Source organism: Palaemon carinicauda, chromosome 37 (assembly GCF_036898095.1).
Source record: "Palaemon carinicauda isolate YSFRI2023 chromosome 37, ASM3689809v2, whole genome shotgun sequence".
Lineage (NCBI taxonomy): Eukaryota > Metazoa > Arthropoda > Malacostraca > Decapoda > Palaemonidae > Palaemon > Palaemon carinicauda.
Window position 1 is genome coordinate 34254572 of NC_090761.1, and position 23879 is coordinate 34278450.

At 38.8% G+C, this 23879-nt stretch overlaps 1 protein-coding gene across 1 annotated transcript in view; it reads left to right on the forward strand.

Annotated features, from left to right (window-relative positions):
* The window catches only part of LOC137629559 (dystrobrevin beta-like), a 517572-nt gene extending 498465 nt beyond the window's left edge, over positions 1–19107 (forward strand). Inside the window, exons 21-22 of the transcript XR_011041536.1 lie at positions 10403–10462; positions 18456–19107. The gene's annotated coding sequence lies outside the window, so the exon portion shown is untranslated. The remainder of the gene's footprint in view (positions 1–10402; positions 10463–18455) is intronic.
* The last annotated feature ends 4772 nt before the right edge of the window (positions 19108–23879 follow it).

Below are 23879 nucleotides of genomic sequence, written 5' to 3' on the forward strand. Positions count from 1 at the left end.
ATGATCCTGCGTCTAGGGACCATTCTGACTCTACCAACTTTCGGGAACAGCAAGGAGCGCATCAGTTCACTAGGAAGGTAAGGTCCTGTGGCGTTCTTTTGAAAGTCACGAACCCATCTGCGCAGCTTACTTCGTGCTGCATCCCTTTACTCCGCTGTCTTGAAGTCATCAAAAGCCTCGGTAACCAAGGCCTTACAAATTTTGCAGTCCTGGGGTCCCAGTACTTGAGAGGTCCCTTGGAGATGGTGGAGGGAGCATGAGCCCTGCACTCTTCACGGCCACAAAAGTCCTTGCTCCTCACATTGCAAAAGACTCTAAGGCACTTGGGATGGTCCTCCTGTAAAGAGAGGAAATTAAATGAGTATGCGGTAGTTCATCTCACCTGATAAACTATATAAAATATTATCATTAATATTTTTTGCATTATAGCTTAGGATAGACAAGCTAGAAAGGAGTTAGGAAAGACACATACTTGTGTTTCCTGTCCAGCCAATTGCTGCGACCTCCCCCAAAATTAAAACCTAGAGTTTTCCTATTCAGGAAACCCAAGGGAAGAATTCTAATCTGTAAGGTTTTAATAATGTGGGTAAATTGTAACTGATCATCTATCAGTATGTTGAATGAGTGATTGGTCTCAACAATAGACTGTGCAAGGATACACAAGGTATGTTGGAAAATAACTACTGTATAATATATACTTTAGTTTTCTGTCTGCAGTATGATCTATACTGCAAATATACTGGCTACTGTATAATCATATACTGTAGTTTTAGCCGGCAACATCTGGCGGCACAATCCCGCCGGTGTGGGGTTGTACCGGGCGGCACCGACCCAGCCGGCAGATAGAGAGAGAGAAAGCATGGAGTGAAGGGTACCTTATTAAATGTTTATTAATAATAAATAAGAGTGTAAGTACTTAATCTTACTGCCTTCCTCCAGAAGGAGGGTTCAAATGGAAGGGGAGAATGTATTATTCAGGCTTCCATCCAAACACAAACCGTTGCCGGTCACTGCCAGCCGCTGGTATGTGGATGGCAGTCCAAGAGAGGACTGAAGAACACTACAGAAAAGGGGTCTCCCACCAGCAGCCGGCCCAGCCGGCACAGCTTCTCCCGGAGCCTTGCGTCCATAAGGGAAGGCTGAGCGACTAAAACAGCTGCTATGTAGGAGCCCCGCCCGGCAAGCGGCGAGATTGTAGGACGATGGCCAAAGGGTTGCGATGGCTAGGCCATCACTAAAGGACTGTAGTCAAATATCCCTTAGGAAGCTACTTATAGGAACCTTCCATCAGGACGACATGGCTTGAGCCCAAAAAAGACAACGAATAAAATTATCTCACCGACATAACTCCCATGAATAACTCTTTAAAAAATTACTAACAAATCCACAAGAACACATCTCATTATTTCTAAAAATCTAAATCACAGAAAACACCAAATCTGGAGGGGGTACACATTGATAATATTTACAGAAGGTCGACAATAGAACTGAAAAGACATGCCTGCAGCATACCCAATTTGAGATTATTGCCTTTATCTGCCAGATTGTCTTAATACTGTAATAGAGACCTCCGCCTATTAAAAAGGAGAGAAAGTATTATATTTTTTATTCTAGGGTAAACGATATATGACCAGGCTTCAAGAGAGTAGCATTATGAACATCAGGGAGTGTAAAAATTATAAATTTTATTATCAAAATTCCTAAAGAAAGAAAGAAAAAAAATTGATACTTTGTAGCTATCATGGACAAAGCCCTTTACCCCATAAGACTGAATATAAAGTACATATCTAGGGAGTTGTATCATGCATTTAATCTTCTATATTGTTTTGTCTTGGTAACAGTTTGGAAATTTTATTTCAAGAATTCAATCCACTTTTGATTCCAACTTTCATTTTCACTGGGTTGAAAACACAGCATACTGTGGTAAAATGGATAGGAAAGTGACAATAGATGACAAGGTGGGTACTTCCTGTAAACATTTACACTGAAGAGGTCTAATCACAGTATTTCAGACTACACATTGCAGACTTCCTCTGCCAGTTCCATCTCATGAACCTTTGTGGTTATCTAAGAGTCCTTGTGGTATATTAAAGCCAGATATAGCCCACAGGGGAGTTAAACTGATTTAGCACTTGCTGACCTGTTAATCTAATTACAATATGTGCATTTATAAGCCTAGCATTTGAAGACAAGCGCTAAAATATATCAAACAGATAGGCTACGTTTAGACATAGGCATACTGTACAGACTTAAATATTATGTTTGAGGAAGGATGATCTGATGATGTACTTTACAACTGATGCTAAGTATGTACAGAAAGACTTTTAATAGGAGACTTCAAAGCCCACACTTGAAGATACTTTGTTTTTCTAATTTTTGAGCCATCATGTTTCCTGTTAATGAACAGTATCTGAAATACAAATGTACTTTTTAGCTCAACAGGGGCCTTTGATTGCTCATAATATCATTTAATATTTAGTCATCTAAATAAAACTACCTTTGACCAGTTTCAATATAAATTGAAGCCATCCATTTCATACTATCTCAAGTCTGGATATAGAGAAACAATTAAAGAACACACCAGGAATTCTTGACTGTGGAATTATTGAAAAACCACTCCTTTGGTGACTACTCTCCTTGGCTGGCGATGGTGAAGGAATTTTTCTAAACTTTGTTATGAGTGGTTGCTAAAATACCCTATTATAGGGTTTGTTGGTAATGAATTGTGGACAACTGACAGGATGTAATATCCTTGGCTAAAATTGTATAGTTTTTCAAATTACAGTACTCATATTTTTAGTGAGAGGACCAAATCATCCCTGATTATGCCAAAAGGAGAGTAAACAGTAACCAATGGTAATAAAAAAGGGATTTTGACGAAGGAAAAATCTATTTCTGGGCGAGGGACCTGTGTCGCTAAGTGAAATGCTCCTTATAGCACCATTTCTAAGGTATAAATACTGCTAAAAATACAAGAGAAAAAGTTGCATGGAATGCCAGGAATAAACCCAGCTCACTCACTCTAATAGTGTCGATATAGTAACTGGGGCATGTTAGAACCACTACCAGAGGTCCCTTACCAATTAGTCCTCTCCTTCCTCAATATCCCCCGATACTACGAGGTGCCGTTCTACATCCAACAACTGCCCTCTACTACGACTACCCCCCACCCCTACCACTACTCACACTTCTTCCCTCATTCCTACTAGCACCCAGCTTGGACCAGCCTAGGGTGAGGAAAAAAGGGGGTGGGTTCACTGGGCAACACAGGTCCCTCGCCCAGAAATAGATTTTTCCTTCGTCAAAATCCCTTTTCTGGGCTCGACCTGTGTCGCTCCGTGAAATAGTAACAGAGAATTGGTCCCCTAAGCTTGGAAATACACATAAAGGTAAGGAACTGAAATAAAATAGAATAATGAAAAAAGAGAGTTTAATAACAAAACTTAAACTATGAATCTCTTAAAGTACAATACTCAATCAGATACCCAAAATTAAAAGGTAAAACATTTTGTGAAAAACTCTTAACAAACAAAGATCATGAGATGTTCAATTATAACAAGAAAAACCATAAATAAAATATATACATCATAACCATGGGGTAGGGTGGAAACCAAATGAATAACAAAGGTACGGCAGGGAGACATGACACTAAAAGAAAACGAGATAAGAAGATAGGACCTAGTCACAAAGGTTCCACTATATCTCGAGGAACTACGTTCCCTGCTGCCACTGTTGCAAACTTAAGTACCTCCAAAGATTTCAAATAGTGGCGCTTGAAGACTGCAGGTGATTTCCAGCCTGTGTATCCTTTTAATTCTTCAAAATTCATGTGATGGAAATAATTAACTGATGTTTCCACTGCTCAGATATCATGGGCATGTGGGACTGAAGCAGGATTGGCTTGTTTAACAAAATAAAGAATCTGCTGCCTAATTCCTTTCAAGGAAATGGTTCCGCCATGTTCTCGAATAAACGAAGGGCCTGAAGACGTATTAGTAGTTCTATTCAAATAAGCTTTCAGAGTGTTAACAGGGCACAAGGAGAGATCCTGAGAAAGTGGGACAATCCTCCACGGGGTCCATCTATTCTGTGGATCCTCATTCTTTGCTAAGAATCGTCTATCTGGAGAAAGTAAGACTTCACCAGAAGAAAGAAAGTCAATGTGACCCGGCTCTCTAGATAACGCCGATAGTTCAGATATCCTGGCTCCTGAAGCTAAACTAACCAAGAATAACGTTTTCCTAAGAATCGTTATATAAGAGCATGAGTCATTATCAGTACCGGAAGCCAATTTAAGGACATCATTTAGAAACCAAGAAACCACGTGTGGACGAGTTGTTGGTTTTAGCCTAGCACAAGCTTTGGGGATAGAAGAAAAATACAAATCCGTAAGGTCAATATTGAACCCGAACTGAAATATTTTCTTCAAAGCGGACTTAATCGTGGTAATAGTACTGGCCACTAGTCCCCCTTCAAACAAAGTTCTGAAAAAGGTAAATGCCAGATTGGCAGTCATCATCTGAACATCCGAGTCTTTCAAAAACTTTGCTAACTTCTTAACAGCAGAACCATATTGCCACAGGGTGGAATCCCTCTTGTCCGACTCCAGGAACAATGTGTTAAGAGGATCGATATCAGCATCATTTTGTGCCGCACATTGCCAGTTTGTACTGTCTTCGTTAATTTCAGGTTGGGGATCTGCCAAGGACGGAGTCCCAGTTCCGCCAAGAGAGGAAACCCGTTGCTTTTTGGCCAATTGGGAGCCACTAGAGCAATCCGTCCCTTGAAAGTCATGAGTCTGTCCAGAACTTTCATCAGCATGTTTATAGGAGGAAACAGGTAAATCCCCGCCAGATGTTCCAATAGATGGTCCCTCACCAGCTGGTGGCTCAGTCACCTGTCTTCAACCCCGGTTTTGAGAGGCACACGACCACCTTTCGGCCCTACAAAAGTAAAGGCCCAAAAAGAGGCTCCTCCAGAAACCACCCAAGGGGTAGAGGAGGACGTGGTCATGGAAACAAGTCCTCAGGAACCTCTAAGCAATGAGGGGTTCCAGGTAGGAGGCAGACTTTTCCACTTTCGGGATCGTTGGACCTTCGATCCTTGGGCCCACAGCCTAATCACGATTGGACTCGATTGGAAATGGAACAAAATTCCACCCCCTTTTCCAGAATTCTTCCAACACTCAACCCCCTTGTTGGAAGAATATACCTCAGAACTCTTGAACAAGAAGGTAATAAGAAAAGCAAAGTCCATCAAATTCCAGGGAAAGCTGTTCTGTGTTCCCAAGAAAGAATCGGACAAACTCACATTCTCGACTTGTCTCCACTCAACAAGTTCATCGAGAACAACAAATTCCGGATGCTTACCTTGCAACACATAAGGACCCTTCTACCAAAAGGGGCGTACACAGTCTCAATAGACCTGGCAGATGCTTACTGGCACCTACCAGTCAGTCGCCCCCTCTCCTCCTACCTAGGATTGAGGCTACAGAAGACAAAATATGTCTTCACAGCCATGCCCTTTGGGCTAAACATAGCCCCAAGGATATTCACTAAGCTAGCGGACACAATCGTTCAGCAACTACGCTCCGAGGGAGTTCAAGTAGTAGCATACCTGGACACTCAAAAGAGATCAACGAAAGTTGACCCCGACCCGATTGCGCACGCTATTAAGGCCATGGTCAACAGCCAAGAGCCTAGCACGGACAATTCTCTTCCAACCATCAGTTGCATCAGTGGTGATACACACGGACGCCTCCCTGGAAGGATGGGGAGTCCATTCACAAGAAAGGAAAGTGCAAGGGAATTGGTCGCACGAGTTCAAAACTTTTTACATCAACATCTTGGAGGCTATGGCAGTCTTCTTAACATTGAAGAAACTATCCCCTCAGAGCACTCCACATCAGACTGGTCCTGGACAACGAAGTGATAGTAAAATGTCTAAATCGACAAAGCTCGAGATCACCTCACATCAATCACGTGATGTTAGCCATCTTCTACCTGGCAAGGAAGAGAAGATGGCACTTATCAGCAGTTCACCTTCAAGGGTTCCGCAGTGTGACGGCGGATGCTCTATCCAGGCGAAAGCCGATAGAGACAGAATGGTCCCTAGACGCAGACTCATTCTCCTTCATCTAGGAAAAAGTCCCGGAACTGCAGATCGACCTCTTTGCTCAAGCAGAAGCCATAGACGCCATGTCTCTCGATTGGAACAAATGGAACTGGATTTACCTGTTTCCACCAACCAATCTCCTGCTAAAAGTCCTCAACAAGCTAAGATCCTTCAGAGGAACAGCTGCAGTAGTGGCCCCCAAATGGCCCAGAAGCAATTGGTTCCCTCTAGTTCTAGAATTGAAACTGAAGCTGTTTCCTCTGCCGAACCCAGTTTTATCCCAACTGGTTCAGAAGGCGACTGTTTACGCTTCATCCTTGAGAACCAACAACCTACATCTCATGATTTTCACGCCCTAGCAGCGAAGAAAAGGTTTGGAATCTCAAAGTACAAAATCGACTTCATCGAAGAGTACAAGTCAAGTTCAACTAAAAGACAATATGAAACATCTTGGAAGAAGTGGGTTTCCTTTGTGAAAGCAAGGAAACCAACAGAAATATCAATAGATTTCTGTCTTTCTTTCTTCATCCACCTACACGAACAAGGCCTGGCTTCCACCACAATAACTGCGTGTAAGTCGCCTTTGACTAGACCTCTTCTGTACGCCTTTCAGGTAGACCTCACAAGTGAAATCTTCAATAAGATACCATGCGCTAGACTCAAGCCGGCAACCCCTCCAAAGCCCATCACATGGTCGTTGGATAAAGTCTTGCACTCTGCTTCGAATCTGAACAATGAGGATTGCACTCTAAAGGATCTAACACAGAAAGTTATCTTTCTGTTCGCAATAGCCTCAGGGGCTAGAGTTAGTGAAATAGTGGCCTTATCCAGAAATGAAGGCCATATTCAGTTCCTAGATACAGGAGAACTGATTCCCTTCCCTGATCCCGCCTTTCTCGCCAAGAACGAGCTGCCCACCAAAAAGTGGGGTCCTTGGAGAATCTGCCCACTGAAGGAAGATGTCTCTCTATGCCCAGTAGAGTGTCTCAAGGTCTATCTTCAAAGAACTTCAGACTTCAAGAAGGGACAGCTCTTCCGAGGCGAAACCTCAGGATCAAACTTATCCCTAAGACAACTGAGAGCGAAACTCATCTACTTTATTTGCAGAGCGGATCCGGACAGCACACCCGCAGGTCACAATCCAAGGAAAGTTGCTTCTTCGTTGAATTTCTTTCAACACATGGATTTTGAGAGGCTCCGCTTATATACAGGGTGGAAATCATCCAGTCTTCTATAAACATTATGCGAAGAAAGTACACAAGATAAAACACTTTGTGGTGGTGGCAGGTAGTGTCATAAATCCTGTCATCTAGTGCTGCGATGAACAGTGGACTGTTTTGGGACTCAACAGTGCAGCGGGTGCGTTCAGTGCATCGGGTGCGTTCAGTGCATCGGGTGCATGGGTATCAATATCTTCGAGTCAAAATCACTACGGTGATTAATAGACTGTTCTATACAGGTGCAGAATTTAACCAATAACACCAGTGGCGTGTGAACATTTGAACACAGTGTTGATGCATATCCAACATCTGAGTGAAACTAGACATGTTTAGCTTCACATTCATCTGAGTGGCATTTTATAATGAATTCATATATGTATATTCTTCCCTTACAGGTCAAATATATATAACCATGATGTTTATCTATGCAAGGTTAGACTTCTACTTTATGATGTATACATTTACAATTTACAGTATTTTGCTTATGAAAATATAGAAAAAATGATTCTGCGTCTTCTTTTAACCCTCAGTAAATGAAATAAGAGTCCAGAGTTTTATTCTATTCCTTTAAATAGAATCTTGAAACGTACCCATGTCCAAAGCATGAAAAGGTAATCTCTAGAAAGTTACCCTTGCGTTTTTACACATATACAAACTTTGAATCCTTATAGTCGAAGTCGACACTTTCCCTGCAGGGGGCGGGAAGCCCTAAGCTAGTTCCAAGCTTGGTGGATATGACAAATAACGGTAATATCATATATACGGGTCTAGCAGACCATATAAGGAACTCATTCAAAGTATAGGCACTTATACAAACCCACAGATATAGTACTTTCAAGTTAATTGTCTGGTAAGCTTCCATCAGGACGACATGGCTGAGCCCAAAAAACGGATTTTGAGCAAAGCGAAAAATTATTTTTGGGTGAGATAACCATGTTGTCTTCATGGACCCACCCTTCTTTCTTAAATGACCCCACCCAAAACTACTCTATTTACGGCTATTCCAGCTTAAATGCAAGTTAGGAATGATGGCCCATAGTAGTACGGAGAGGAGGTCCACTGGATACCTTCATAACGGCTCCCCTTCCGTTCGTCACTCTTCCCCTTCACAGAGTTAAATCTATTCGGGGTGAAGATTGCCATGTGTCGTATCTAAATATACATCCCCTGATATTATGCGATCTCCTTAAAGCTATATTAAGGATACTCGCGCCAGGAGTTAGAATTCTGGAGACCTATGGTTAATTCTCTGGGAGTATCACTGTAGTAAATATCCCTTAGAAAGCTACCTAAAGGAACCTTCCATCAGGACGACATGGCTATCTCACCCAAAAATAGGTTTTTCGCTTTGCTCAAAATCAGTTAAATAATTACTTGAGATAAATCCAACTATAAAACATACAAACTTGAATGAGAAAAGTAACATCAACAGATATGTTCGAGAAGCTTGTCTGTGCAGTACCTCACCAAAACAATATCCGGGTACTTAGTTATTAATATTATTTGGCTGGTTTCAGATCTATGATGACAAAATTATCATGCAGATGGGAATTTGAAGCATATGGTTTCCTTTTAAGAGACCATTTCATTAGCAAAATAGGCGATTCATTAGCACAAGGTCTTGAAGGTTAATGACTTTTCACAGGAAAAATATTGTGAAATTTAATTATGTTGCATAAATTCAACAATGGTTTAGTACACTGGATGTACCTTTTACTGAGAATATAACTGTTTATAACCATTACTGCACTGGATTCATTGCGAGAAAGTTTCAACAATTCAACTGAAGACTAATTAAAGAGCAAACAGTTGTTTTATAAAGAAAAATAATTGGTTGTCCTATAAAGATGTCCTTTGTTAGCCTGTCTGGCCTTTTTGGCCAACTGGGGGCTTTTGCAGTAAAACCACCGCCCCAAAAATTATAAAATATTATCTGAAAATATTCATTGCCAAAAGATCTCATACAATCCAGGCAAATCCACATATGAAATTTTGATAAATATCTCAATATGCAAGTCCATTTTCCAGATAAAATATTGCAGTATGAATCCCGTAATGTTTTATCAATTAAAAAAACACAAGTTCTGCTTCCTTGGAGAATTTATCGCGAATAGTGAAAAGCATGCAAAGGATAAAAATGACTATACTGTGCTTATTCTACATGATAAAAAAGGATACAGGTGGTAACTGATCTTCATTTCAATAATGTATGCTCATCCTATGCACATAGATACTGTATGACACTACTGCACAAGCGGAATACTAATAGTAGTAAATTAAAAGCCTGTTTCATATTGTACAGTAAATATAATAAATAGGTTACACAGTTCATAAAATTTAGGGCAAGTAATTTAAGTAAAATACAAAAAGTAAAAGTTTTATACTTCTTTAGAATAATAGCATCTGCTAAAGTTTCTTCACAGCCTATACAGACTTTATACGTCATACTTTTTTTGGGGGGAAGATGTAAGGGTCAAGGATGTCAAGATTTAAGACGGGTAAATTTTTATCTCAATATGTAACTTTTATTGTATTTTGAGAAGTGACAAATAAACAATGACAGTTTTTGGATGAAATGTTTATATATAGTAGTGTACCTCGGTACAGTGTATATTAAGATTAATATTTTTTTAATATTATGAGGGTATTTTTAAGAAAAATCTATATAAAATGCATGCTAAATTCAGTATCCAAATATCTAGGTGTAAGGACAGCAGTATGGTCACAGGATAGGTACCGTCAATTGTTTCATTTAGCATATTTACTCTACTGTACAAGTATTCTTCATATAATTGATTGGTAAGGATAATATCTAATTCAATTGTATAATGAAAATTTCCTACTTATCAATAAATTAAGTTTTTTAGTTGGTTTTATCCTCTAATGTATATACATGACTGTCATATCATTGTATTTGTTTTGTCAAAGATTACTGTATATTCTTAACGATTCTTTTTTTTTTCAGTTTTAATACTGTATATTGTGTACTGAACTCTGTAGACTAAAGTTATACAAAAATGATGTGAAACCGAATGTCTAATTTGAATTCCCTATTTTTCTTCTCGCAGCTAGGTGTTGAAAGTCCCCATGGGTATTAAGTGTTGGCTGTCATGAAAGAAGACTTTTTGGTAAGATCTACTAATTACTGTATATTAGATGTCACAATAAGGATTTTATAATGCACAAATTTTACAGAGTATTTATAGAGACTTATTTTACTGACAATATTGTATTGGCCAGTGTTTGCAGGACAGTAATGTGCTGCATTTGATAGTATCCCTTTCATTGAGTAAAGCATCATTATAGTATAGGTATAGTACTTTATGATCTCAGTGGGCTGTGCCTCATAATGGTATTGGTATACAGTACGTTAGAATCCCTCTTTTGACAGCTATAAGGCTTCACCATGTAAGAGACATATTTACAAAATTTTTGGCCCCTGGTAAAGCTTCGTGGTGGGACATGTATTTTATGACAAAAGTTATAATTTATAAGTGCACTTTTTTATTGTGCATATGTAAATTTGCTGTCAAATGGATGGAAACTTGATTTGGTAAGGTAATTTAATTGAGTAATTCAAGGTACACTTGATTTGCTGTCACCCTAATTTGGAAATAAATTTCATTTCAATCACTGGCATATGCTAATTATTTTGTAATGGTCTTTCCCAAACCCCTAAGCTTTGCCAATCAGTATGATAGTGAACTGGGGAAAATAAGCATTATTTAAAAGCCTTATTTTATCTATATTTTATGTATATTGTATCTCACTTTACGACTTTGATTTAAGTACATTACGGTATATCAATACAGTTTTGTAGGAAAAATTACTGTAAAATGACAATAACTAGACTCAATGGAGTGAAATTATTACACTTTACTTTATGTACTCATCCTTGTGGAGGCTTGTGCAACTTGTATTATCCCTACCCCAGTCTTTAAACATTAATTCTCATATTCTTAAAAATTTTAATTACTATTGGTTGTAATTATTGAATAGTTTAACTAAACTGTTTTATTTGACAAGATTAAGTAATCAATATTACTTCTCTAACAGTTAAATCCCCTTGATGTCATTGAGTTTATCATTAGGTATCAAAATCATGGTAAATGAATTTGCACAGCATTTAATAAGAAAAAAAAAAAAACACAATTTTTTTTTAATAAAGTACTGTGTAATTGATTATAATTTCCACTATGCTTAATCTACAAACATTTGATAATAATTTCTGTAGGTAAAATAATTTGAAAATCATTTTTATATATATTTTTCATGTAAGATATCTGTAGGATTATAATAAAGTCATGAAGCCTCATTTCTTCAAAGTATCCTATTATCCCATGTAAGGGAAACTTTGGAATGAAAGGTAGTAGCATAGCTCCAAATAGGCTGAAAATTATTGTAAATATTATGATAACAGCATGAATAAGTTAGGATACAATTTTTTAACATTCAATTGTCCTCTAACATTTTGGGATTATGCGTACATGTTATCCAATTTTCATGAATGTGTGCACTACGTATTTAAACAAGAAACATTAATAATGTAACAGTTCTTTACATGCCTTATTCTGTGGTACATAAGTTAAAGATTCAAGAGTCTTGTAGAAGTTCCAGATTCAAGAGTCTTGTAGAAGTTCCAGATTCAAGAGTCTTTTAGTCTCTCATTGAAGACTGTCTTAATGAGTATACTTACAGTTGGTCTTCAAGTATACATCCACTAGGTATCTCCCTTTCCATAAGCCAGGATTGGTGTACACAACTTTCTTACTCTGTTCAAAGATTTTCCATTAGCTGAACTTGCACTAGTGTAGTGCTTTTCCGGATTCCTTTTCTTATTTAGTAACACCTTGCATTCTCGGTAAATCTCCAAGATCACTAGCCCCATTAGAATCAACTACTGACAGAAGCCTTCTTTGTCAACAAGATTCAAGCTATATACAGTGATTCCTATTAATGTAAGGATATTTAATTTAATTTGCTCTATTTTGTACTATATTTTTATGATGTACTCTGATACTATCTTTATTATCCAATTAACTTTGTCTAAACTTGTCTTACTTGTGTTAAGCTTTTCATTATCACTAGATTGGATACTCTGTTCCTGTTGTTTTATATTTGTGGGAAATCAGTGCTCACTCAAGTGTATCATTTACTCTTAAGTGCTTGGTAAATGATCCTTTCTTAGCCAGATAGTGACTAAAGTATAGTGCAGTACAATATATTACAGTATGGTACTTTAACTTCCTTTCATGCTGTATGCTAGGAGTCTTTCTTCCGGAAAGATATTTTTCTTCTTTTTGTACATTTTGTGCATTTCATCTAAGGATTAAGAATACCCCAATGCAAATGCTAAATCCCCCCCCCCCCCCCCCCAGAGAAGACTTGCCATACCCATAAATGTCTTTACGCCTTCCCTAGACAAGGAATCTCAATTTCTTTGAGGCAATTGTTGTGGCCATGTTATGCTAGCCTCACCATAACTACGAGACTTGTCATTAATCAGTGTTATTGAGACATGCATAGGAGAATATAAAGGATGACCTTGAACCCTCCTGCTGATATGTCCCTGTCTGTTCCAGGTCAACTATGGAATTCTTGTTACTGTTCACAAATTCTCAATATGGATCCTTCCGTTGTGTTCAGGGACATTAAGCATCCCAATTCTCTCCTTAAATAAAGATTCAAGCATTTGTCAATCAATGGGGCTGTGATGAGGTAGAGTTTTTCTGGCATAAAAGGTTTTTTATGCTAATTCATTAATAAAAGAATACGAAGAGGCATCCTTTCATTTTCGTAGGTATTGCTGCCTCAAACCCAGTCTTCAAGAAAAGTAAGGTAGCTAGAGAGACATAGTAAGAGGAACATACCCGATTACCTACAGTGAGCATGTGCTGCAAGACTACTTAAGTTTGATATAAAAAAATACTGGTGAACCTAGGAGCTCATGGACCACAAAATAAGTCACATGTTTATGATAAATGAATTTTTAATAAAAAAAAAATTTCAGTGTAATAAAAATAAGTGTTCAAATATGCAAACTTGGCACAATAGCTGCAATGGTTGTATTTCTTCCTCAGTAAATCTAAAAGGAAATCAAAAGTTAACTAACTTACTAATGAACTTCAATCAATATTAGAAATCAAAACATACCGAGAATAAAAATATTCATGTAAAGTCTGTGCATACTGCATCATTAACTGTTAGAAAATGGATAATACAGTAGTCTAAATTAGAGCTGATTTTATCATTTCTAATTTATTTTTCAAATGTATGTGGGCTCAGCTTGAACATGGGCATATCAGAAGTAATTTCTAGCAAACATTGGGTTTTTATAAAACTCTGAATTCAAAAGACCAGTGTGGGAATTACAATTTTGTCAGAGTTAGCCAATAGAATTTTTTTTTGGTGGAAAAGTAACGAAGAAAAGACCCAATTCATTTTCTTCCAGTTAAGAGAGCTTGTTGGAATTCATTTTTTTTTCCATATTGCTGGTGACTGTGGTCTAGAATTCTAACCTTTATTTTCCTTATTGGTGTTACGAGAACTTCATTTGTTACAGTGCCAACTCATTATAGTTCTTAAATTAGAGCACTTTTTGTGCGTTACATGAAAACGCATAAACATCAGTCCTTTGCAGAGTAAAACATTGAAATAGTCAGCAACTGGTACTACAAGGAACATGCACATAAGCCGCATGGTTCCCAGTGAGTAGCTGTCTTGCATCTTGAGTTTTGACCGATTAGTTCAAAGCTAACAAAGATTCCTAGACTTTGTGGATTATCTTTATTCGAGTTTTTAGTCAGAGCTAATTATCAACTTATCTATCTATTTGGTTATTATCGGTTTGGGTATTTGGTGAGTATTCTATGCGTTTATTATTCAATTAACTTCTTGGAAAACCTGGTTTTCTTTAATGTACATATATAGGTCTAAGGCTGGGTTAAGTATCTAGTATTAACACTTACAGTTAACTCTAGTAGTTTTACTGATAATCAGCTGTAGTTTTTCGGATAATCTATATTTATATTTATGCATTAATTTTTCTTCTAGCCAAAGTTGCTCTTAGTTTTGTTGTGAATCTATTCTCAAAGTTCAAGTTACATCCTTTGCAATAGGTTTTTCAATAAAATCTAATTCTTTCCATATGCAAATGTTTTTCACTGGTTGCATTTTATATACAATCACAATAATGAGATATAACTTGTCCTTGCTAAAACGAATCTTCTTTGTAATGTACAGTATTTGATATGTACTTTAATCACTCTTTGATACAGCTGTATCTATATAGCTTCTTGTAATGGATATCCATAAGCTTGTGGAAACTCCTAAGAGATTCAAGACACAGTTTGCCACAAAGAATCTTCTGCTACCCCAAACAGGAAGTCATTATATGTACAGCAATGCAGATTAGAAGGTGGATATCCCAGCCAAAGGACTGAAGCTCAACAAAGATTCACGTGTCAAGGAAATTGACAAAAACAAAATTTTGAAGTCTGATTAAACATTTTAGTTTCAGCTTAAAAGAGTGAAGGCCAAAGCAATGAAACCAGAAAGCTTCTCCCTTCCTCATTTCAAATGATATTTGCTGGAAGCTTCAGTGGTAGTAAAACCCGACATTCTTTGATTTTCAGACTCCTCATATCTAAGAGGAGGCTCATATTCTGGACATTTAGGCTTTAAAAATGACACGGAGAATCATATAATCTTTGAGCCAAAGATTAGATCAATTAATTTACTGACCCACCTTGAACAAACAAATGCCATGGGAAAGACTCTGTCCAGTATAAGGCCAGAGTGGAAGGAGTGGATTCTGCAAATAGAGGCTTGTTGTTGAAGAAGCATGTCCAACCTAGGGTAACTTTGAAAAGGCTCATAAATTCAGGAAACCATTTTTATTTTGTGTAGAATGAAATAAACGCTGTTCTAGAGAGATTCTTTTAATTTGTTTCTTTCCCCCAATTCTGCATTGATCAAACCAAACATGAATAAGGCATAAACTTCCTGACCGTCACATGTAAAAAAAGATGCTTTTATCTTTAAATCTCCAATTTAAAAAGTTAGGCTAAGATTTTGCATTTAAGACTGGCCATAAAAAAGTTCACTAGTGGCACCCTCAACAACTAATAAAGACCCTTGAAGACTTCTGGTGAACAGAGACCATTCTGAAAGGAAATCATAGCATTTTATGCTGAGACTCATTGCATATACTGTAAAGGTTTTCTGGATTGTACTTTGAAAGCTGCTGAACTTTTACTTTCCTCTATCTATATAAAAAAACCTGATTGCTTCTTGACAAAGAGCACCTGATCTTTCAGCTGCTCTTGTGTTAAGAAGCAATCAAGGTTTTTACATAGGTACAGTAGAGGACAATGGAAGTTCAGCAGCTTTCAAAGTACAATTCAGAAAACCAATATATGCAGTCTCAGCATAAAATGTTATCTTTTCCCCTCAGAATGGTCCCTGTAAACAGACATTTTCAAGGGTGTGTTAGTTGTTGAGAGTGCCATTAGTGGACTTCTTTTATGGGCAGTCTCAAATGCAAAATCTTAGCCTAACTTTTTAATCAGAGATTTAAAAATAAAAGCATCTTTGTTTACATGTGACAATCAGGCAGTTTGTGCCTTTTTAATGTTTGGTTTGATCAATGCAGAATTGGGGAAGGAAACAAATTAAAAGAATTTCACCAGGAAATAAAAATAATTCATGAACTGAGCTTAGATAGGACTTTTTAAAAATGTAATAAATGGGGGTACCAGCACAAGTTGAGGTTCACATTGTTACTTTTCAAGAGATTTTTAAACAACTATTTAAAGGGCTTGAATTCACTAGAAAGTTAAAAACTTCTTCTTAAAGTTCTACTTTAGGGATGTAACCCTCGAATACTACAGTTGTAATTGGTAATTTTCTTTATGCTTTTTTGTGGGGACCAGTTTATGTCTTACCCACACTGATCGTCTCATTTCATTATACAGATTATCTGATTAGCTTTAAATTCTTGAAGTTACTTGTGTTATATATTACTGAATTATTAATTATTCAGATTGGGTAAGTCTTTATGACCACAATTGCAATTTGTTTAGATAGTTGAGCTTTGAGTTACGATACACTCCTCATAGGAACCTACAGATCTCCTTTTACTAGGCTGCTGTATAGCCAGCTTGAATATTCCCACTTAAGTTGTTATTTGGTACATGTTACAAGTAATGGGTTCGGGGTGTAACAAATCTAATTTGAAAAAAAAAAAAAAAAATTGAACATAGCCCACCTTATATTGTAATGCCAGTCTCCTAATTCATCAGCTTTCTCATAGCTCAGAGGGACTACACAATAAGCGAAACAGCTAGTCAGTGTTGACCTGGGGAGGTTTATGGAAATAAGCTACTGCCGGTCACCTATTTCTTTCTTCTACCGAGGACTGATGTGTCTGGGGTTTCATGTGGCACAAAAAAAAAAAAAAAAAAAAAATATAATTTTGAGTGCAATAATTGTTTGTAAAAGGAAAAAAATTAGCCATCAAAATAATATTTAGGTAATGATGGGATTTAACTACTATGTATACTGTAACTAATAGCCAGGGATCTCCATCTACTGTATGTTGCGACTAAAGTTTGTCTTAAATTTAAGATTGAAGAAACTGGAAATATTATGAAGAAAAATAGTATGTAATTTTATTGATTTGTTTCTATTTATAGTTTAAAAATTAACAAAATCCTACAGTTTCAAATAAGGAAAAAAATCTCATTTAAGTGGAGTTTATAATCAAATGAGGTATCTTCTATTACAGACGTTATAACAAATACAGAGAAAGATTAAATTTTCACGAAGTTTCTGTTTTGGGATTTAATGATTTGTAATAATAATTTTTTTTATCATATACTGTACTCTTACATTCAGTGACCATAAGTAACCATTGACAAAGTAACAAGTACACTACTACACTTTTATTGCTACAGTAATGCGGTTTCTTTATCGCACATCATTAAATTCCTATAACATTTTAAACACGAACATGGCTGTTATTTCTGCGATTGAATTTGTGGATAATGTAAAGAAATATATGTGATAAACTGGTACATATCACTGAAAATACTTAATCTAAGATAAAAATGTGAAAAAAATTGGAAGATTCATCCTTGAATGTGCTTGGTGAATTAGAGAGATTTGGTTTAATGTAAGCTTCCCAAAAGCCTTACTTGACCCTCATTGCTTTAACAGAAAAAGAACTGAAGGGAGGACTACATATAGTAGTAGTGGCTTTTTAAGTGACAAGTACTGTACTACATTCAGTAATGGTGACTGTGCAAGTGACATTGTTGAATATGCTGTAGGAGAACATGGCATTGTGAAGTCAGATACTTATGAAAATACTGTACAGTATTCTATAACCTGAACTTTTACATGATGCAAAGTTTGGTATGCAGTGTAAGCGCAATACTGTACTGTATTCAGTACAGGGATGGAGAAGGTTAAGAAAAATACTAAGGGGCACACCCATCCTCTTAGAGGTAGACTGGACTAGATGCATTATTTACTTTACTAATGATGATACTCGACCTCAGATTTTACTACACCCACAATACTTCATCTATGATAAACTGCAAGTACTAAAATATTCACCTTTAACCTATATAAACCAACAGATTTTAAAGGGATTGATATCCAAACAGTTTTATGGAAGCAGTGAAACTATGTGGCAAGTGCCCTTTCAGAAATCTATCCAGGTATACATTCATCCCCTCAAACAAATCAAGAACTAGGATTAAGTTGTTAAGAATGGATAAGAATAAATAGAAGATTTCTGAAGGAAAGAATAATTTGCATAGAAATACTGAAATGGACTTTAAATAAACATTTAAATGCCACAATAAGGTCTATGGTGCTTCATTTTATATATGCTTACCAAATTCATGCGATTCATAGTTTAATTATAACATTGCCCACATAAATAGAAAATAATGTTTGAAATAGGTGATCATCAACTAAGAACCAAACATGGATTGGCTTACAATAATTAAAAGTTATTTTTGGCCTATTTAATTTGATTCATGTAACAATTCTCCTATTTCATTACAACCTAGGTATTTGATTAGAATAAATATTCTTTACTATTCTTTTCAGGATGAAATGAATCTGGATGTATATCCAATAGACTAGAGTAAATGTGTTAACTCAAGGTAAATTTTGTAATTCATAATCTTACCCGAGGTCTTTATGAATATATAAAAGCACCCCCATCCTGGTTTACCCTCTGTAACTTCTTACCATCTGTTTGATACCCCGTATTTAGGACTTCTAAATCTAGTTTAGGATTTACACAGAAGTATTCTTAAGTCCTATATTTTAAGTTACCAGAGGCTCCAAGTAACTTAAAATCATCTCACAAGTTGTCACATATAAATGTCATAAGCTGTCATCACATCTGTCAGTTAAATATAAATGGTAAAGGCTTATCTGTACCTCATATCATTAATATTACCTTTCACAAACAACCCTTTTCTCAAAAGATTGCTCAAGGCAAGGTAAGCTAAGCAAGAGTTATGTTTCTGTGATGTTTTACAATCTACTTGGTGGTGGCAAAGGTAAATAAAAAGAGCTTACTGTAAACTATTTATAGAAGGAATTTTGAAGATGGTTTGTGTATAAGTCTACTTCCTTATTAGAAGGAGAAAGGATATATTAATTTTACATTTTTAACTGTTTAGGGATGTAAGCTTCAATTATCCTAATCAGTAAAATTCTTGTAGCACAGAGATTTTGTAATAAAATTGATGGAGAAATATTTTTTATCATTAACCTTTATGATCCACAGTCATATGTACAGTATACTGTTTACAGTATGTACCTTATCTCATGTAATTTTGTATTAATGAACAATACACACTAATAAAGGGATTTTGACGTAGGAAAAATCTATTTCTGGGCGAGGGACCTGTGCCGCCCAGTGAATAAGCTCCATTTAAGCACTTATTCTTAGGTAATTTACTGCTAAATATACCAGAGAAAAAATGTAAAGGAGTGCTAGGTTAACTAGCTCGCTCACCTATTGGTGTCGGTATAAAATTGGGCGTATATTCCAGAGGTCCCGCACTATTTAGATTAATCCACGACAGAGAACCCCAATAGAGGAGAGCCGTTCAACCTCACTCGGTACTACTACAATGCATCCGCTCAGAACCCAACTCCTTAGCACCCAAAGTTTGGGGACTCCAAGGGAGAGGAGCTGGGAGGGTTCACTGGGCGGCACAGGTCCCTCGCCCAGAAATAGATTTTTCCTACGTCAAAATCCCTTTTCTGGGCTCGAACCTGTGCCGCCCAGTGAATCTATACAAGAGAAAAATGTCACCAAACTTGCAAAATAAAGGAAAAAACATAAGCGTAAGAGAAATACAGGATGCTTTAATCAGAGATGAGTACCAAAAAACAATTATAAGGGTATCTTAAATATGAACATAAATCCAATAAGGTAGGTATAATAATGCCGTGAGTGATAATATATACAGATACTCAGGAGCATAAAATTTACAAATATAATAACAGTATTCAGGTGCGAGACCAACGAATACAATAGGGTATAAATGAGGCAGGTAAGAGGGAGAGATAAAGAGTCAAGGCATTAACCTGTGAGTTACTCGGGAGTAACTACGCTCCCTGCGGCTACTGTAGAAAATTTTAGGGCTTCCAAATGTTTAAGGTAGTGTTTCTTGAACACTGACGGTGATTTCCACCCTGTATACCTGGAAAGGTCTGTAAAATTCATGTGGTGAAAGAAGTTCACCGAGGTGGCAACCGCCCTGATATCATGTGCAAGAGGAAAAGAGTCAGGGTTAGCTTGTTTAATAAAATACAAAATTTGTTGCCTGATCCCTTTAATAGTAATGGTACCGCCTTGTTCTCTAACGAATAGAGGCCCCGAGGAGTTAGAGGAGGTCCGGGATAGATAAGACCTAAGAGTAGTGACAGGGCACAGCGACGGATCTTGCGTGAGGGGAACAATTTTCCAGGAGGTCCATCTGTTTTGAGGGTCTTCATTCTTAGCCAAAAAGAATTTGTTAGGAGAAAGAAGGACCTCTCCTGAAGGCAGAAAGTCAATATGACCCGGGTCTCTCGACAAGGCTGCCAATTCAGAAATTCTTGCCCCGGAAGCCAAGCTCACTAGGAAAAGTGTTTTCCTGAGAAGGGGCATGTAATCACAAGAACTGTTAATGGTATCAGAAGCCAATTTGAGTACGTCATTAAGGAACCAGGTCACCGGGGTAGGACGAGTAACCGGTTTCAGTCTGGCACAAGCTTTCGGAATTGAAGCTAACAAAGAGTCGGTTAAGTCTATGTTAAAACCCACTAGGAAGATCTTTTTCAGAGCCGATTTAATAGTGGTGATAGTATTGGCTGCCAGACCTGATTCTAATAAAGATCTAAAGAAAGTGACTGTAAGGTTCAAGTTCATACAGTTCACGTCTGAGTCTATTAAAAATTTTGCCAACTTTTTAACTGCAGAGTCATACTGACGGATGGTGGAATCCCGTTTATCTGATTCTAGGAACAAGGTGTTTTGAGGATCAATATTGGCACCATGCATAGCCGCAAACTTCATAAAGTCCATAAAGTTAGGGCGCTCTGAATGTTTGAGAAAGCGTACACAACGCGTGTTTGTACTATCTGAGACAGAACCGGATTGGGTATCGGGTGAGGGTATAGTCTCAATTCCCGCAGGAGAGGATACCAGTTGCTCTTGGGCCAGTTGGGTGCGACCAAGGCTACTTGTCCCTTGAAGGATCTCAGTTTGTCTAGAACTTTCAGCAAAAGATTCACCGGGGGAAAGAGATAAATCTTTTCCCAGTTGTCCCAATTCTGTGACATGGCGTCTGTGGCGTAAGCCTGAGGGTCTAGATTGGGAGCCACATATACTCTCAATTTGTGGTTGGATTCCGTGGCGAAGAGGTCCACTTGGAGACCGGGAACCTGAGAGAGAATCCACCGAAATGACTTTAGATCGAGTGACCATTCCGATTCTAGAGGGGAGGTCCGGGACAAGGCGTCTGCCACTACATTCCGGACTCCCGCCAGGTGGACAGCTGAAAGATGCCAACGGTTCGAGGCTGCTAGGGAGAATATGGCTACTAGAACATGGTTCAGAGGCCCTGACTTTGACCCGCCTCTGTTGAGGCAGCGGACCACCACTTCGCTGTCGAGGACCAGACGAAGGTGTTGTTTCTTGGGAAGAGCGAGACGTTTCAGGGTTAGAAGAACTGCCATGGCCTCTAGCACATTGATGTGAAAATGGCGGAACAAGGGAGTCCAAAGACCTTGAACTTTCTTGAGCTGAGAATAGCCGCCCCAACCTGATAGGGATGCGTCTGTGTGAATGATTAATTCCGGGGGCGGAAATCGAAGGGGAACTGACTTTGACAGACTGTTTGCTCTTGTCCAAGGAAGAAGTCTTTCCCGTAGAATGGGAGGAAGGCGGACTTTCCTGTCCCGGAGCTTCCGGTTCGCCCTCGAACGCCAGACACGATTGATATCTTTCAATTTTGCCTTCAGAAGAAGATCCGTCACTGAGGCAAACTGAAGGGACCCCAGAATCTTCTCTTGAAGCCGTCTGGAACTTACTTTGTCTTTGAGAAAGCGTTTGGTGTTTCTTGCAATCTCTAACCTCTTGGGTCTGGGAAGACACAGAGTATGAGATATAAGATCCCATTGCAGGCCGAGCCATTGGAACTTCGATTTTGGAAGAAGACGGGACTTCTTGAAGTTGATCTGGAAGCCTAGAGATTGAAGATAATGGATGACTTTGTGAGTGGCTTTTAGGCAATTTTGGGAGGTGTCTGACCAAATGAGCCAGTCGTCCAGATAGGCTACTACTTGAATCCCTTGATTCCTGAATTCCTGAACAGCGACTTCTGCTAGCTTTGTGAAGATCCTTGGGGCAATGTTGAGCCCGAAAGGCATCACCTTGAAGGAGTAACTTTTGTCCCCTAAGCGAAAGCCTAGGTACGGACGGAAGTGTCTCGCTATCGGGACGTGATAGTAGGCGTCTGTAAGATCGATAGAGGTGGTGACGGCCCCACGGGGAAGTAAGGTCCGCACCTGCGAGACGGTAAGCATTCGAAACTTGTCGCATTGAATGGACAAGTTGAGAAGGGATAGATCTAGAATCACTCTTCTCTTGTCTGAATCCTTCTTCGGGACACTGAACACCCGACCTTGAAACTTCAGATGTTTCGTTTCTTGTATGGCATTCTTTTGTAAAAGTTCCTGGACAAATTCGACCAGGTCCGGAGTGGAATGTTGACGAAATTTGTTCGGAGGAGGAGGTCCTTGAATCCAACTCCACCCTAGTCCCTTGGAGATGATACTGAACGCCCAGGGACTGAACCTCCATTTGTTGCGGAAGGCATAGAGCCTCCCCCCTACCTGCTGCACCTCAGTATTGGTTTGAGGAGTTGCCTCCCCGTCCGCCTCGGAAGTTCTTTCCTCTGCGAAAGGCTCTTCCCCTGCCTTTGTTCTGGTTAGAGCCACGGTGGTAGCCTCTACCTCTACCATAACTCTGGGAAGAGCTATGAGCCTCGTAGGACTGGTTAAAGGCAGGGGAAGTGGCGGAGGCACCAGAAAGCTGGCTCTTAGGTAGCAGAACGGTGACATAGTCATCCGAAGGAGCCCGAGAGGTGGAAGGCTGTGCAGGGGCAACAGAAGATGGAGGAAGAGGCAGCCGGAAGTTGGATGAAGCACTCTGTTGTTGCCTGAACTGGGTGGAGGTATATGGTCTAAGCTTCTTCCTACCCCGGGCTTGATAATTTGCGGGGTCATACTTGCGTTTAGGGATCAAACCCCAACGGGCTTTAAGGCTCTGATTAACCCTAGTGGCCTCCGCCAAGACTTCCTCTACGAGATCCTCGGGGAAGAGATTTGAACCCCAACAGGAGGACCGGATGAGTTTATTAGGTTCATGCCTAATCGTCGCCTCAGCTAGAACATGCTTGCGACATCTGCGTTTAGCAGTAGCAAAGTCATATAAGTCATAATATAACGACTGTAGCGTAGCCTTGTTGAGAGACTTAAAAATACTCTCCGTATCGTAAGTCAAGGCTATCGACTCCGTGGATGTGGCCAGGTTTAGAGTACGGCCCACACGTAGGCGGGAATCATATTCCTGTTTAATGAGAGATTCCGGGAGACGGGGAAGCTTCTCACTAAACAAGACTGAGGCACAGTCTGCTGCAAGCTTGCCGGAGGTAAAGGTGGTATGGACGTTGTCCCAACACTCAATACCTGAGGGAAGAAGGAGGGAGATTGGATCCACCTCTCGGATGGGAGGCAAGGGCTTCTCCTCTAGAGCATATTGAAAGGCAAGCTCTGCCACCTTATTGACGCATGGAGTCAAGGTGTTCTTGTCCATTAAGAACATCGTAAAGGAGCTTTTATGAGGCGTCAGCATGGTGTTAGTGCAGCCGATGTCATTCAAAAATCTGGCCCAAACAGATTGGGCTTGCTCCTTCGGGAAGATGACCGTCTCTTTGGGGACCTTGTCTAATCGGACTAAAGCTT